At 39.5% G+C, this 14,945-nt stretch overlaps 1 protein-coding gene across 1 annotated transcript in view; it reads right to left on the reverse strand.

Moving 5' to 3' along the window:
* Positions 1 to 14,945, reverse strand: part of LOC145994066 (ATP-binding cassette sub-family C member 4-like) — a 139,753-nt gene that overhangs the window by 22,011 nt on the left and 102,797 nt on the right. The gene's annotated exons all lie outside the window — the stretch shown is intronic.

Consider the following 14,945-nt stretch of genomic DNA (forward strand, 5'->3'; position numbering starts at 1 on the left):
TTTCTAGAACTTGTACCTGCATGACTGTGCAGGTTATGGTTTATTTGCTAACATAATTTAAAATATACTTAACAGATGAAAAGTATGATTATTATTTTAAAACATCTTATTTGCTAAAATATTTACTAAATATGGTTTATTTGCTAACATAATTTAAAATATACTTAACAGATGAAAAGTGTGATTGTTATTTTAAAACATGTTATTTGCTAAAATATTTACTAAATATGGTTTATTTGCTAACATAATTTAAAATATACTTGTTACCCTGCCCCCGTGTCAGGGCAACAGTGTTTTCTTTTCTTATTGAAATATTTATTAATATGTTAATTAATTGGGTAATTACGTGTATAAACATATATATGTGTGATTAGTGTAAATCAATTTATTATGCATTTTTAGGTTCGCATTATTCCATGTATAAATACCATGTAGCTCTCTGTTCTTGCTTCGTGTTTCGAACGTTCAAAAGAAAGGCGGGCAGTTTAGCTGTTAAAGATTAAAAATTTTGAAAGAAGGGCGGTTGGCAACAGACGCCAACCAAACGTATATAAACTCCCAGATGAGAGTAGGGGTGTGGGCTGTTGGAACTGAGACTTGGAAGGGAGAGGCTGTTTTTGCTTCGGTCGGCTAGGACCGGAGGACAGATCTCCCGAAACGGATGCTGTAAGAGATTGGATTGCCGGGCAAGCTAGTGCCTTGGTGTCCGATTTACAGGTAAAAAGGTAGTTTGTACTGGATGTTATTTTGAAGTAATTACGGTGCGCCGGGCAGCCTAGTGCCTTGTCACCGTGGAGGTTGAGAAATGTACACGTCGGGCGGCCTAGCGCCTGTTAAGACGTTTCTTGGAGTAACGCGAGTCTACCTTGTGACAAGCGTACTTCAGATGTAATTCATGAAATGTAAAGCATCCAGGTACAAACAATAGAGATTCCAACATCAAAAATTAGAGTTTTGGCCCCATAAATAATTAGAGAAATGAACGTTCGGATACGACATGTATATATTTTCAAATTTTACGTTAATTAAACTATAGAAATTATCCAAAATTTCCGTTTTTAATTTCACACATGCTGGACAAGGTAATTTATCCCCCTGATCATAAAGGTTTCGCAAAGGTTATCCGTTGTCTCTTGTAGTTAATTATATAATTATGTTGACTTGTAGCAACCCACGTGCATTGTCGTACAAAGAAAGATACCCCTAGACAAATCTGAGCCGAGTACGAAGTGCACCGAACCTCGAGTGCGGAGGTAAAGTGTGGGGGGCCAAGCGAGTAACATATTTATTTGTGGGCTCTGTCCGGGATTGAACTTATTTATTTGTGGGCTCTGTCCGGGATTGAACTTAATTATTTGGGGGCTCTGTCCGCGATTGAACTTATTCCTTTGAAGGCGTGTCGCAGGATATTGAACGAGATTTTTGCTTTGAAAGTTAAGGAGAGAAACGGACGAGGATCGAACCGATGATCTTGCGAAACAGAAAAGGGGAAGTTACAAGAATGTCGCTTGGTAACTCGAGTAGGTCCAGCCCGACCGCGACAGAACTTTCTGTTGTTGAGGAACAGAGGTGCGTTCCAAGAGTGACAATGGAGGAAATTCGTTTGCCGCTTCCGACATTTGAGGGAAATGTAGGGAAGGAAGATGCTTTTTCGTATCTGGATAGGATTCAAGATTACGCAAGAACGCTGAAAATTTCTGAAGATGATCTTCTGAAGCAGTTTATTCCTCTTTCGTTGCGAAATGAAGCGAGGGAGTGGTTTTTGTTCACGGAACCATTCGGTGATTTTTCACAATTCAGGCATAAATTCTTGCAGGCTTTTCATGGATTGGATTATCAGAGAGAAGCAGAGTTATTTTTGTCTGAAAGGTTTCAACTTGCTAACGAGGGATTGGCGGAATACGTTCGCAAGGTTGACAGGCATTTTAGTAGGATAAAGAATTCGGCTTCTGCGCAGGAGAGAATTGACTTTGTGAAGTCGCACTGCAATCCGGTATTTAGGGATTATTTGTACAACAAGACATTCACTTCTATGAGAGAATTGAGCGAGTACGCCCTAGAGCTGCAAGCGGAGTTTTTGGAAAGGCAGAGATTCAAGTCTTTCGTTTCTGAAGACGAAATTCGCAACTTGGCTCTGAGAAAGTCCGTTAACCAGGAATTCGAAGAGGAGAGGGGGAGAAAGAAATCTGATATTTTCTTGGACCCTGTGAGCATTGGTTTTGACCGCCCGAAAGTCGAGCGCTTGAGGGCTGAACATGTGGTTTCACGCCCTCCACCCTCGCGGCTTGCGGTGAGGGATGAAAACAAACAGAACCGCTTTTCGAAGTGCCAGAGAAATAAATTATGCTACACTTGTGGACAGAAAGGTTGCAGAGCTTCAAATCACCGTAGGGAAAACAAGATTAATGAACGTGGGAAAGAAGTGACAAAAAACTCGTAGAGTCGCCACGAATTTGTCAAGTTCGTGGCGTGGAAACTGCAAATTTTACGCGGAAGGAAAATTTTTCACCTCACAACGTAAATGTAAAAGACGTAAGGGAACCTATTGTTTTATGCAACGTGGCTAACGTAGAAGTACACGCATGTATTGATACGGCGTCGTCCAATAACTTTGTGTCTTTGGAGGTCTTCGAGAAAATGAAGACAAATGGAGTGAAATTGAAGGGTTCGAAAACTAAAGTAATACTTGCGGAAGGAAATGTGGAATCTCTGGGGAGTGCTTACGTGAATATTAAGTTTCACGGACACAAGGCTCGGGATCAGATATTTGTGTTATCTAATGCTAATCATGAAATGTTAATGGGAAGGACATTAATGGCTAAGCTGGGACTTGTACCCATGATTCAGCGTAACGGGTGGGCAATTGAGCCTGATCTTTCGAAAATCGTGCCTTTTGATTCGCCGCCGACACGTGACAGCGTTGATGCTGTTGGTTCTAGGGGACTGGGTTCGACCACGGATGGAGTCGAAGGAGTCCGAGAGAACGTTTCTGCTTGCGGAGCGGAGACACGTAGCAGCGACATCAAAGGGGAGAGGGTTGACGAAGAGAGAAGGATTGCCATGCTGATGGAGGGTACCGATATCTCAGAGGAAAACAAGCCGAAATTGATTGCCATACTGAGACGGCATATTGATGTTTTTCAAGATAAACCGGGATTAGCAAAGGATTACGAGGTTCGTTTGGATGTGAATAACGAGAAGCCGTTCCGAGCGAAACCTAGGCCACTTTCTGAGCAAAAGAGGAAATTAATGAATCAGGCTGTTGAGCAGATGCTTGAAGACGGGATCATTGAAAGGGGTGACACAGATTACCTTTCACCGCCTATCCTTCATGTGAAGAGAGATAACACATGTAAAGTGATCATCGACAGCAAAGGCTTGAATAAGAGATTGGAGGCTAGACGTAGAGAGATACCTGATATTAGGTCGACAATATGTAAGCTTTCTGGGGGAACTATATTTACAGTTCTGGATATTCCGTTTGCATTTGCAAATATGCAGATTTCTGAAGATACAAGAAAATATGCAGGTTTCTTGACAGAAATGGGAACGTTTAGATACAAAAGGTTATTTTATGGCTGTCGTAGTGGACCTTTTCACCTTGCGGAACTGATGCAGAAGACGCTAGGAGAGCATTATCAAACTGATGCAATATGTTATTATGATGACGTAGTGATTGCAAACGCTACCGAGGAAGAACAACTAAGAGTGTTGGATTCTGTCCTGGGAAAGATGAAAGACAAAGGACTGACGATTAGTTATCGAAAGTCGCGTCTCTTCAGAAAGAAAATTGATTTTCTTGGGTTTACAATTACAGAAAATACGATATCTTGTGCGGAAAGTAAGAGGAAACAGGCAGAGCAGTTGCAGCGTCCCAGAAATATCAAGCAAGTTAGGAGACTAGTAGGTTTCTTAAATTTTCTGTCAGATTTCATAAAGGACCAAGCAAAGATATCCAAACCGATCACGGACTTGTTACAAGGAAATAGGAAATTTTCTTGGGGAAAAGAACAAGAAGAGAGTTTGCAGAAGTTGAAGGATGCAATTGTAAATAGTCCTGATCTCAAGATTCCTGACGTTTCGAAACCGTTTCACTTGTTTGTAGACTGCTCTGACATAGCGCTTGGCTATATCGTAGCTCAGGAGGACGACAAAACGAGAAAATTGCAGACTGTTGCATTTGGGAGTAAGAAGCTGTCTGACACTCAGCGTTCTTATTCTGTCACAGCGAAAGAGTTATTTGCGTTGACCATGGGTCTGGAGAAATTTGAATATTACTTTCTGCAAGCACCGGAAGTGATAGCTTACACTGACCATTCTGCGCTCGTGGACATCTTGAAATCTTCTCAGATTCCGAGCCACATAAACAGAATGATAAACAGGGTGACCAGGTTTCCAGTTACCGTGAAATACATTGCCGGTAGAAATAACACAGCGGTTGACTACTTGTCGAGGATCGAAGCGGGATTCTCTGAGAGGGAGAATTACATTGGATCTTCGGATGCAGAAGAGAATTATCCGATAGAGGACATCAAGCCTGAAGGATATTTCAGATTAGAGATGCCTGATGGGACGATAATGGAACATCATGATATTCCTAAAGTCGAAGGCAAAGTGTGTCAGAAATTCGACCGGAAGAATAAAAGGAAAACGGAAGCGATGTTTACAGATGCAGCTGGCAACACTGTAAATGGAAGACAGACGGACGGACAGACAGAAACTTCGCCGCCCGTAGATCTTAACGATAAAGAAATATGGAAAGGAGAACAACAGAGTGATCCTTACTTGTCGAAATTAATTGGATGTTTAAATGGAGAAGAAGTTGAAATCAAGGATGCTCGAGAGAAGAGAAAATTTGACTTTTATCTCCAACATTCCTGTCTCGACGATGATGGACTGCTTTACCGTTTCGTTGACGAAAACACTGGACTTTATCCACCGTTTAGCTCCAGATTGAAGCTGTGGGTACCAGAGAAGTTGAAGAATGAAGTACTTAAATCTTCGCATGATGATTTATTATCTGCGCACTTAGGACATGGAAAGACATTGTTTAAGGTCCTAGAGAATTATACTTGGGACGGAGTAGTCAAAGATGTCAGTAACTATTGCAAAAGTTGTATCACTTGTCTTCAGTATAATCCTGACAACAGCAGAAAGATGGGCTTTATGAACTCGAGGAAAGCTACTGCGCCTGGATACAAAGTGTTTCTGGACATTTTTGGACCACTGCCTACAAGTACGAAGGGGAGATACAAGTACTGTTTAGTCATTCAAGATGAGTTCTCAAGGCACATTAGTTTGACACCGCTTAGAACTACAACGGCGAGGACGATCTCGCAAGCATTTTTGAAGTACTGTTTTCAATCAGGATTTCCGAAATACGTTGTCAGTGACAACCAGAGTGTATTTCGAAGCAAACTGTATTCACAGACGTTGCGTTCTGTGAATTGCAAGCCTGTCTATATTACGCCGTACAGACCGAAGGGAAACAAATCAGAAGCAGCGATTAAGATAATCAAGCAAGCACTTGGAAAGTTCTGCAAGGAACACTCGTCGTGGGCTGAAAATTTGGACGCGATAAGTTTTGCCATTAATAATGCAACGAATTCGATGACTGGATTGAAGCCGTCATTCTTGTTCTTTGGACGTGATTTGTACACGCCGCATGACACTCGGAAAATGGAGCTTCAGAGGGAAGATGGAACCGGGGAGGACGTCACGGCGGAGAGACAGATGGATTACGTCATACAGTTAAAGGAAAGAATGGGCGCGGCTTTTGAATTTGCAAGAGGAAAAGAAGAAAAGACGAGGCAAAAGGCGTCAAAATCCTACAATAAGGGCAGAAGAAGGGTTAATCTTCGTGTCGGAGATCGAGTACTGCTTCAAGAGCATAGAATTTCGTCTGCTTTTAACAAGCAAACTGTGTGCTTTTTCCCGAAATTCAAAGGGATCTACAGAATTCTGAATTTCACTACTCCAAATAATGTTGTTTTGGAAAAGGAAGGTGAGGGGAAGAGAGTTCTAGCTAACGTTGACCAGCTGAAGGTTATTCCGAGAAGAAATTTGAGAAGTGTGAGGGAAAGCACTCGTCCCTAAATTCTACCCTGAGAATCCATCTCAAGGGGAGGGGGTAGAAGGGCTGTGAAAAATGATGGAAAGGAAGCCGAGTGTCCGACTTCTAGTTTGTACAGTAGTAATTAAGTTCCTGATTTATTGTCGCTACACATTTGAGTTCTGGTAAATTTATTTCATGAGAATATAAGATTTAAATTACGGACTGTTGGATTTTATGTTATGTCAACCTTTTGCCGATAAAGGGAGGTGACAATTGTGAACATGAAGACATGAGATTTTCATCGCTAAGAGAATGCTGAGGATGGCAGTTCGATGCCCGGAAAAGGAACGGAAAGTTTCCTTATAGATAATAAATGGGAAAGCCATTTTAAAATCGGGTCGTGTGATAGAGCAATAGAACCTTGAAAGCATTTGAAGCTGAAATTCGGCAGGAGTCGAACCGAGTACCGCAGAAGTCCCAGATGCAACGACTAAGGGACTAAGGAGCTGGGAGTTCTTCGGATGGACCGAGGAGAGGCTGAATCGACCCTAGAGCGGGAGCCGGACATATTCTTTGGAAGGTGGAGGAGCTGAATACGACTGCACCTGGGAGCAGTCCTGATGACCAGATGACCGAGATGTCCAGGAGGTTTCCAGGATTCCAGGAGGAAGAAACCGTGTGGAAATTGGATATTTAGTGCAGTGAAATCGAGACTCTTTCTTTTTCAGAGAGACGATTGTGATGTGTAGTGAAAATAACGTTATCAGTGAATTTTTCTTTTTCAGATACAGTGCTTAACTTTTCTCAGTGACTTTAAGACAATTCACACATACTGAAATTTAAATTTCAGATTGAATTGTAACGCTGGGGAGGGGGAATCTGTTACCCTGCCCCCGTGTCAGGGCAACAGTGTTTTCTTTTCTTATTGAAATATTTATTAATATGTTAATTAATTGGGTAATTACGTGTATAAACATATATATGTGTGATTAGTGTAAATCAATTTATTATGCATTTTTAGGTTCGCATTATTCCATGTATAAATACCATGTAGCTCTCTGTTCTTGCTTCGTGTTTCGAACGTTCAAAAGAAAGGCGGGCAGTTTAGCTGTTAAAGATTAAAAATTTTGAAAGAAGGGCGGTTGGCAACAGACGCCAACCAAACGTATATAAACTCCCAGATGAGAGTAGGGGTGTGGGCTGTTGGAACTGAGACTTGGAAGGGAGAGGCTGTTTTTGCTTCGGTCGGCTAGGACCGGAGGACAGATCTCCCGAAACGGATGCTGTAAGAGATTGGATTGCCGGGCAAGCTAGTGCCTTGGTGTCCGATTTACAGGTAAAAAGGTAGTTTGTACTGGATGTTATTTTGAAGTAATTACGGTGCGCCGGGCAGCCTAGTGCCTTGTCACCGTGGAGGTTGAGAAATGTACACGTCGGGCGGCCTAGCGCCTGTTAAGACGTTTCTTGGAGTAACGCGAGTCTACCTTGTGACAAGCGTACTTCAGATGTAATTCATGAAATGTAAAGCATCCAGGTACAAACAATAGAGATTCCAACATCAAAAATAATTAGAGAAATGAACGTTCGGATACGACATGTATATATTTTCAAATTTTACGTTAATTAAACTATAGAAATTATCCAAAATTTCCGTTTTTAATTTCACACATGCTGGACAAGGTAATTTATCCCCCTGATCATAAAGGTTTCGCAAAGGTTATCCGTTGTCTCTTGTAGTTAATTATATAATTATGTTGACTTGTAGCAACCCACGTGCATTGTCGTACAAAGAAAGATACCCCTAGACAAATCTGAGCCGAGTACGAAGTGCACCGAACCTCGAGTGCGGAGGTAAAGTGTGGGGGGCCAAGCGAGTAACATACTTAACAGATGAAAAGTATAATTATTATTTAAAAACATGTTATTTGCTAAAATATTTACAAAATTGTGAAACATGTGCAATTGTCTGTATGACTGTGTGGCTTGGCGGAGGGGGGTTGCAGCATACATGTGAGCATATACGAGGGTTAAGTCATAAGTCATGGCAACTATTTTCTTTCTCACGAACAGAGAACAACTCGAAAAATCTAAGATATACGTTTGAAAGTGTATGGAATGTACCTTCGAATGAAGCCACCAGATGAAGTATGGATGCGGGAGACTCTCGTAGGGAAGAGGCAGAACACAGGACATTGGACAACAGTGTTTTATCATGGCATGAACAACAAGCACACACGACTACACTGTTTAACAACCTTTAAAGTATTTACGCAGGTTATCCACTTGTGTTTTATTATGGCATTCACACCCAGTGCTTCTCGTAGCTCTGTATGACATTCCTGTGCATTTCTGTGTGGAGAACTGCTATTTTAACGTACAAACGTTGCTCCTGCTTGATGACCTCTATTTTCGAACGCTGTCACTCACAGACTAAACTTAGGTGCGTGCTTACTACCCCACCGTTGTTCACATACACTATCTAGTGGCTTCTCTCAAAAGTACATTCCATACACTTTCAAACGTATATCTTAGATTTTTCGTGTTGTTCCCTATTCGCGAAAAAAAAATAGTTGCCATAACTTATGACTTAACCCACATATATATTAACATGGTGTAGTTGTTTGGATATAAATTAGAAGGGTTATCGGGATTGGAACCTTCTCTCTTTGGATTTAAATTTATTGAAGAAAATAAGTCAATAAAATTATTTCACTCCAATTTCCTAATTATAATACCTCAGGTAGATCTCTGATAAGGTTTGACCAGTCAAGGGATTTACCAAGGCTTACGTAAGAATGCAGCAGAGGTCTTTCCATATACAGTGGAACCCCAATTTTACATCAATAAGATGTTTCAAAGACATAATATAAATCAGACATTCTATTCAGCTCAACCAGTACCTCACCATTTCACCTCATCCAACTGCCTCACCAACAATTCAACATCAATGTAGCTCACTAAAACAGCCGAAAACTCAGAAAATACAAACTATAGTTCCTCCCCCCTTCTGCTTGATAATCCACAAGTGTATGGTGCCCAGGTGCAGTGTGAGTGTAAGGTACATTACATCAGCAGATCCGTACAGAGAGTTGCTGATGAACTCCAACCTTCTTCTAAAAATTCCTCACAAAGTATACAACAAAACATGTAGCAACTGCACTGATCGATGTAAAAATTAAGGAAATGCATGCCACTATGCATTTCCTAAATGAACTAAGCATCGACAGCAAACGTATCACATCTGGATCCCTTTACTCTAATAGCTCGTACCCAAGAAAAACAGAAGACACAATAAACTAACACATCATGGCAAGGCACCTAAAGGCTGCCAGCAAAATAATACCTATACACACTGGAATCCCACAAAGCATTAATACAAGGCATGCCCAGAAAGTTAGTGGCAACGGTGACTCAGTCGGTAATGCGTCTGACTACCATGCTCAAGGTCCCGGGTTCGATCCCCGGCCGGTTCAAATCCGGGAATTTTTCTAACGTTGGTAGCGGCCCCGGCACCCACCCAGCGTCGAATAACATGAGTACCTGGGGGAAACCCTGGGGGGTAAAGGTGGTCAGGGGCATGATGCTGATCACATCACCCCACTTATGACCGGATCAAGAAAGTGTGGGGCGTTACCCCCACACCCCCTATACACCTTCATGGTGTGGTGCTAAGCACAGGGGAGCACTTTACCTTTTTTTTATGCACAGAAAGTAAGTTCCGTTTGCAATTTATGCTGCAGCTGCACTGCAATAGCAAGAGTGTATATGTGCGCCGAGTAGTTGGACCCATTGGCAAGGCAGAGTCATCAGTATTAAAGAAGACAGAAATGCAGATGCTTGTAGTGGGTTGCGATAATGTTCAAGAAAATTGAAACACCGGCCGCGTGTGAAGTGTGCTCAGTCATACGGTTTTTTAATGCATGAAATGAGTGAACACCTATTGCAACACTCTACGAAAATTGCAACGTGCAATCTGAAACAAGTGATGTGGCATGTTGAGCTGTGTGTTGTTTTCATTCGCGACAATGCTCATCCCCATACGGCGGCTGCAACGCAAAGACTCCTTACAGACATTGGATGGGAAACATGTCCTCATCCCCTTTATATCCCAGACCTCGCCCTGACTGATTTTCATCTCTTTTTGCACCTGAAACCCTTCCTTGCTGGCCAGAGCTTCGAAGATAACGATGCGGTCAAACAAACTATTACCACTTGGTTATCAACAAAGGCAGCATCAATCTTTCATACGGGGATATACAAAATATGGTGTATCGTTATGATAAGTGACTCAACAGGGATGGCAATAACGTTGAAAGTAGTAGAAAAGGGGGCACGATCGATCACCCCCCAAAATCTAACAATTTCATAGTGAGCTCTCTAGTGTAATTTAACTGAAAATCATGATTTTAGCTGATTTTCCAAGTGTAAAAAACTGAACATTTGTTTTACGCAAGAGCTTAAATTCCAATTTTATTGTATAAAAATTCTAAGATTTAGATAATTTCCCCCTATGACACCCAATTTTTTTAATTTCACTTTTTCAAATAACTAAAGCGAAATCCATTACTTTTTTAACTGTAAAAAATAATTGACTCACATGAGTCCATTTTAAAAATTTTTGCAAAATATCCCAGTATACATTCGGTCCATTTATATCTGAACCGAAGATACCGTACTTGCATATTCTCATATCCTCCAGTGTTATGATATTGTTTGTGATTGAAACTAATCAGCAACAACATGGCGGTACAAGAAATATACAAGGGAAATATATTTTAGTAATATTTGGGCCCTAGCAATTAGCTACGTGAACTCGAGAGCGCTCTGTCATATGTCTTCAGCTAATCGTATTACTACCGGCTGATATATAAAATCATTGAGTAATGAATCTTTTTCCAACAATTACATTTTTTGCAACTAGATGGCACCATACTTACTGCTTTCATGTTCACTAAGTACATTTATTTGCAACTAGATGGCATTGGTGATATATAAATCACTGTGTAGGAAGTATTTCTTGGGAACCTAACTTGCGTGATATGCAAAAATTCTCATGTAACATAGTTTTTACTTAGACAAATCAATAGTTTTGTCACAAGAATTCTTTGCATTCCAAACATTCCTGAGTGTATGTGTGAAGATTGACGTACTTACGGGAGCGTGTGAATATTGAGGCATTGACCTCAATGCCCTAGCAATTAGCTACGTGAACTCGAGAGCGCTCTGTCATATGTCTTCAGCTAATCGAATTACTACCGGATGATATATAAAATCATTGAGTAATGAATCTTTTTCCAACAAGTACATTTCTTGCAACTAGATGGCATTGGTGATATATAAATCACTGTGTAGGAAGTATTTTTTGGGAACCTAACCTAGTTTTTACTTAGACAAATCAATAGTTTTGTCAAAGAATTCTTTGCATTCCAAACATTCCTGAGTGTATGTGTAAAGATTGACGTACTTACGGGAGTGTGTGAATATTGAGGCTTTGACCTGTTAAGAATGAAATGAATCTAAGTAAGGTCATAGGTTTCCATAGTGTTTTTTTTTTTAATTTTTTTTTTCTTAACCAGTAATTTTAACCAAATTGAATACTAACAGAAATGTTGCAAGAATTCTCATGTAACCTAGTTGTTTTTACTCAGACAAATCAATAGTTTTGCATTCCAAACATTCTCCGAGTGTGTGTGCATGTGTGTGTGTGTGTGCAGATGTGATATTGACTTGTTAAGAATGTCACATCAATAATACTAGCTTGGGAATGTTATGCCCTTCTCTTTTTTTTTATAAAAAAGAGAGAGAGAGGGTTATGTAACTTGCGGTGATTTGCTTGGCTAAGGGAAATTTCCTGAGAATTCTTTCCATTCTAAACATTTCTCTCTCTCTCTGTGTGTGTGTGTGTGTGTGTGTGTGTGTGTAGAGATTGATGCGCTTATGTATGCGTGTAAACATTAAGGCATTGACCTGTTGAGAATGTTACATAAATAATACTGTCTTGGGAATGTTATGCCCTTCTCTTTTCTCTATAAAAAAGAGAGAGAGGGTCATGTGATTTGTGCTGATTGGTTGGCTAAGGGGAATTTCCCGATTACTTGTTTTGTCACGAGAATTCTTTGCATTCCAAACATTCCTAAGTGTGTGCGTAGAGATTGATGCACTTACAGCTATGTGTGTGCATTAACCTGTTAAGAATGTTACATCAATAACACTAGCTCAGGAATGTCATGCCCCCACCCCCCTTTCTCTATAGGAGGTTATGTGAATGTGCTGATTGGTTGGATAAGGGGAATTTCCCGATTAGTAAATTGAGGTTAGAAATATAAAGGTTTTGCTAATGTGGAATGCAAAAGCTCAGTTCTTGGCTCCCTCAGGGATTCAAATCCTGTTAGGTTAAACAGCATAAAAATTTCACAGCAAGAATTCTCATATGGACTGACGATTTTCTTTTTTAACAGACCTAATAATGAGTTATGACCTGTGTTGTCTTGTAAGTTTCTCGAGTTTCTGATGAAGGAATATGATGCCACTATAAACTGTATACAAAATATGCAGTCCCTGGAATGAGATGGACGAGGCTTATGAACCTCGACCTATACAGTTGTACAATCTGGCAATGAATGGATGTTTCTTTTTATTAAGCATAGCAGTGTGTTTTCGCTTATTTTAATATCAGGCAACAATGTTAGAAAGTGTGTGCATGGCCCCAAGAATACAATTTAAAATCACTAATGTGATATGAACCCTCTTCACTTGTGTGTATTTGAATATGCAAAAATAAGGCACTTTGAATAATTGAGGAGAACAATCACAAATAAGCTTGCAACGGTATTGGGAGAGGTCACGAGTTCAAACTTCAGACGATTTCTGTTAATCTGCTAAGGCCCAGGGTGTACGGATATCAGTACGAAAATTTGTAAAAAAAGGAGATTCAATTGTCCCCCCTCCCTCCATACAAGGCAGTTAACAGAGGTGTATTTTTATTGGTTTACGATTCTGAGGGTTTAAGTTATTATGTTCACTTATAGCTGTACATATTAAAAAAAGGAACGTCTTGAGCAATAAAATATAATAATACCGGTCTTGACCTTTGTTGGATGACGTAGTGGTAATGTTGTTGCAATCACACTTCTGATGGTGTATAAATGTAAATGTTTTGCATAACATGAAATACTGTTAATGGAAATGTGTCATTTCTAATATTCTATATAGAAAGCAGATAACAAGAAAAAGAAGAAAATAAATGTTGCAGGCAGATACGAAGACTCAACCCACACACATATATGAACAGACAGGATATCAACGATGCTTTTATAACTAACATGTGATTATTCAAAATTCAAATAGTACAGTGGGAAACAACTAACTAACTAACTCTCTAAACTTCTTAAACCTGAAGAGAGCAAATACAAGCACAAGTGTAAATAATTAAATAAGTTACAAGGGGCTGATAAATGGTTCGAATTTTTTGATCTAGGTATGGATGCAGACAGGCACTAAGTTTTGTGTGTGGACACAATTGATAATGGAAAAATCACATACCATAACACAATAACATTGTGGTAATGTTGGTCTTGCCTTGTTCCCATCGATAACATAGTGGTTACACGAAAGAAAGAAATAAAAACAAATAAAAACACTGTTCCCTATTAAGAAATACTTCTGGAAATTATTCAACCACTTTTTTTTCCTCATCCTATCTTCGTAACTAATAAATGTTTTGTCAAACGTTTGGATGACTGAAAATATTGAAACATATGATGTAATAAAAAAATGTTGTTGCATTTTAATCAAATGAATTTGTTGAATATGTAGAATATGGTAGCTATTTGTTATGGTATTCTCTTTCTCTCTTTTCTCTCTCTCTCTCTCTCTCTCTCTCTACCCTTTCTTAAATTCTCATTCTCATAGTTAAAATTAATCCAAGAGAAAAATATATATTTTGTGTTGACATGGGAAACATGCAATAAAAATGCATGATCAATAGTTAAGGTCAAAAGCTGGGCAGAAAGAATAAACAGTGAGTGTGATACACGAAAGCTTCCAGGCGTGTGATTTGCACAGAATTAAATACAAAATTGAGAGATGGAAGGCTTTTGTTGCTAAACCTTCGGGTTTAAGAAGGCAAGAAAATTATTTGTATAATACAGAGCTAATTATTAACTGCCATCCTCGAGGCTTCATGATGCAAGCCTCGCCTTCTACAAGTTTATTTTCGACATGATCTTTGCTCTTGTTATGCTCTTTACAGATAACATCAAAAGCCGTGGCATGCCATTTTCTGGCTCTTCTACTTACAACACAGACACTCATGTTTCTTTTTACATCGCAACGATGAGGATAGTCAGTACTATATAGGTTTTGGTGAGTCTCAGACCTCCAGGAAAAATAAACTCCTGTAGGATTTTTTGTGTGGCAGTGAGACATGCTAGCACCGTAAATTGAACTGCACATAACTTAGATTTTATTGAAAAGCAAGCAGAAGCCATGTTGGAAGCAGTTTGAAGACTGAAATGGCTATGCAAGGACATTTATTATAATGTTAATATTTTAGTATAATGTTTTGAGAATTGCTTCTCGATAATGTTTGGTATTTAATTTAATCCATTATTAGATAAAACACGTATTAGAATTTAAGGACGGAAAATATGAACAGCGAATGAATGCTATGTTTGACTAATCGTGAAGATGAGGATGACAGTATGTTCCATCGTTCCTATATAAACGTTTCAACGTTCTGGTAAACAATATTGATATTAATAAACTAAAATATTAATAAACTAAATATCCTACCATATCTCAGCCCCTTGTAACTTATTTAATTATTTACACTTGTGCTTGTATTTGCTCTCTTCGGGTTTAAGAAGTCTAGAGAGTTAGTTAGTTAGTT

Source organism: Lepisma saccharinum, chromosome 10 (assembly GCF_977018435.1).
Source record: "Lepisma saccharinum chromosome 10, izLepSacc3.1, whole genome shotgun sequence".
NCBI lineage: Eukaryota > Metazoa > Arthropoda > Insecta > Zygentoma > Lepismatidae > Lepisma > Lepisma saccharinum.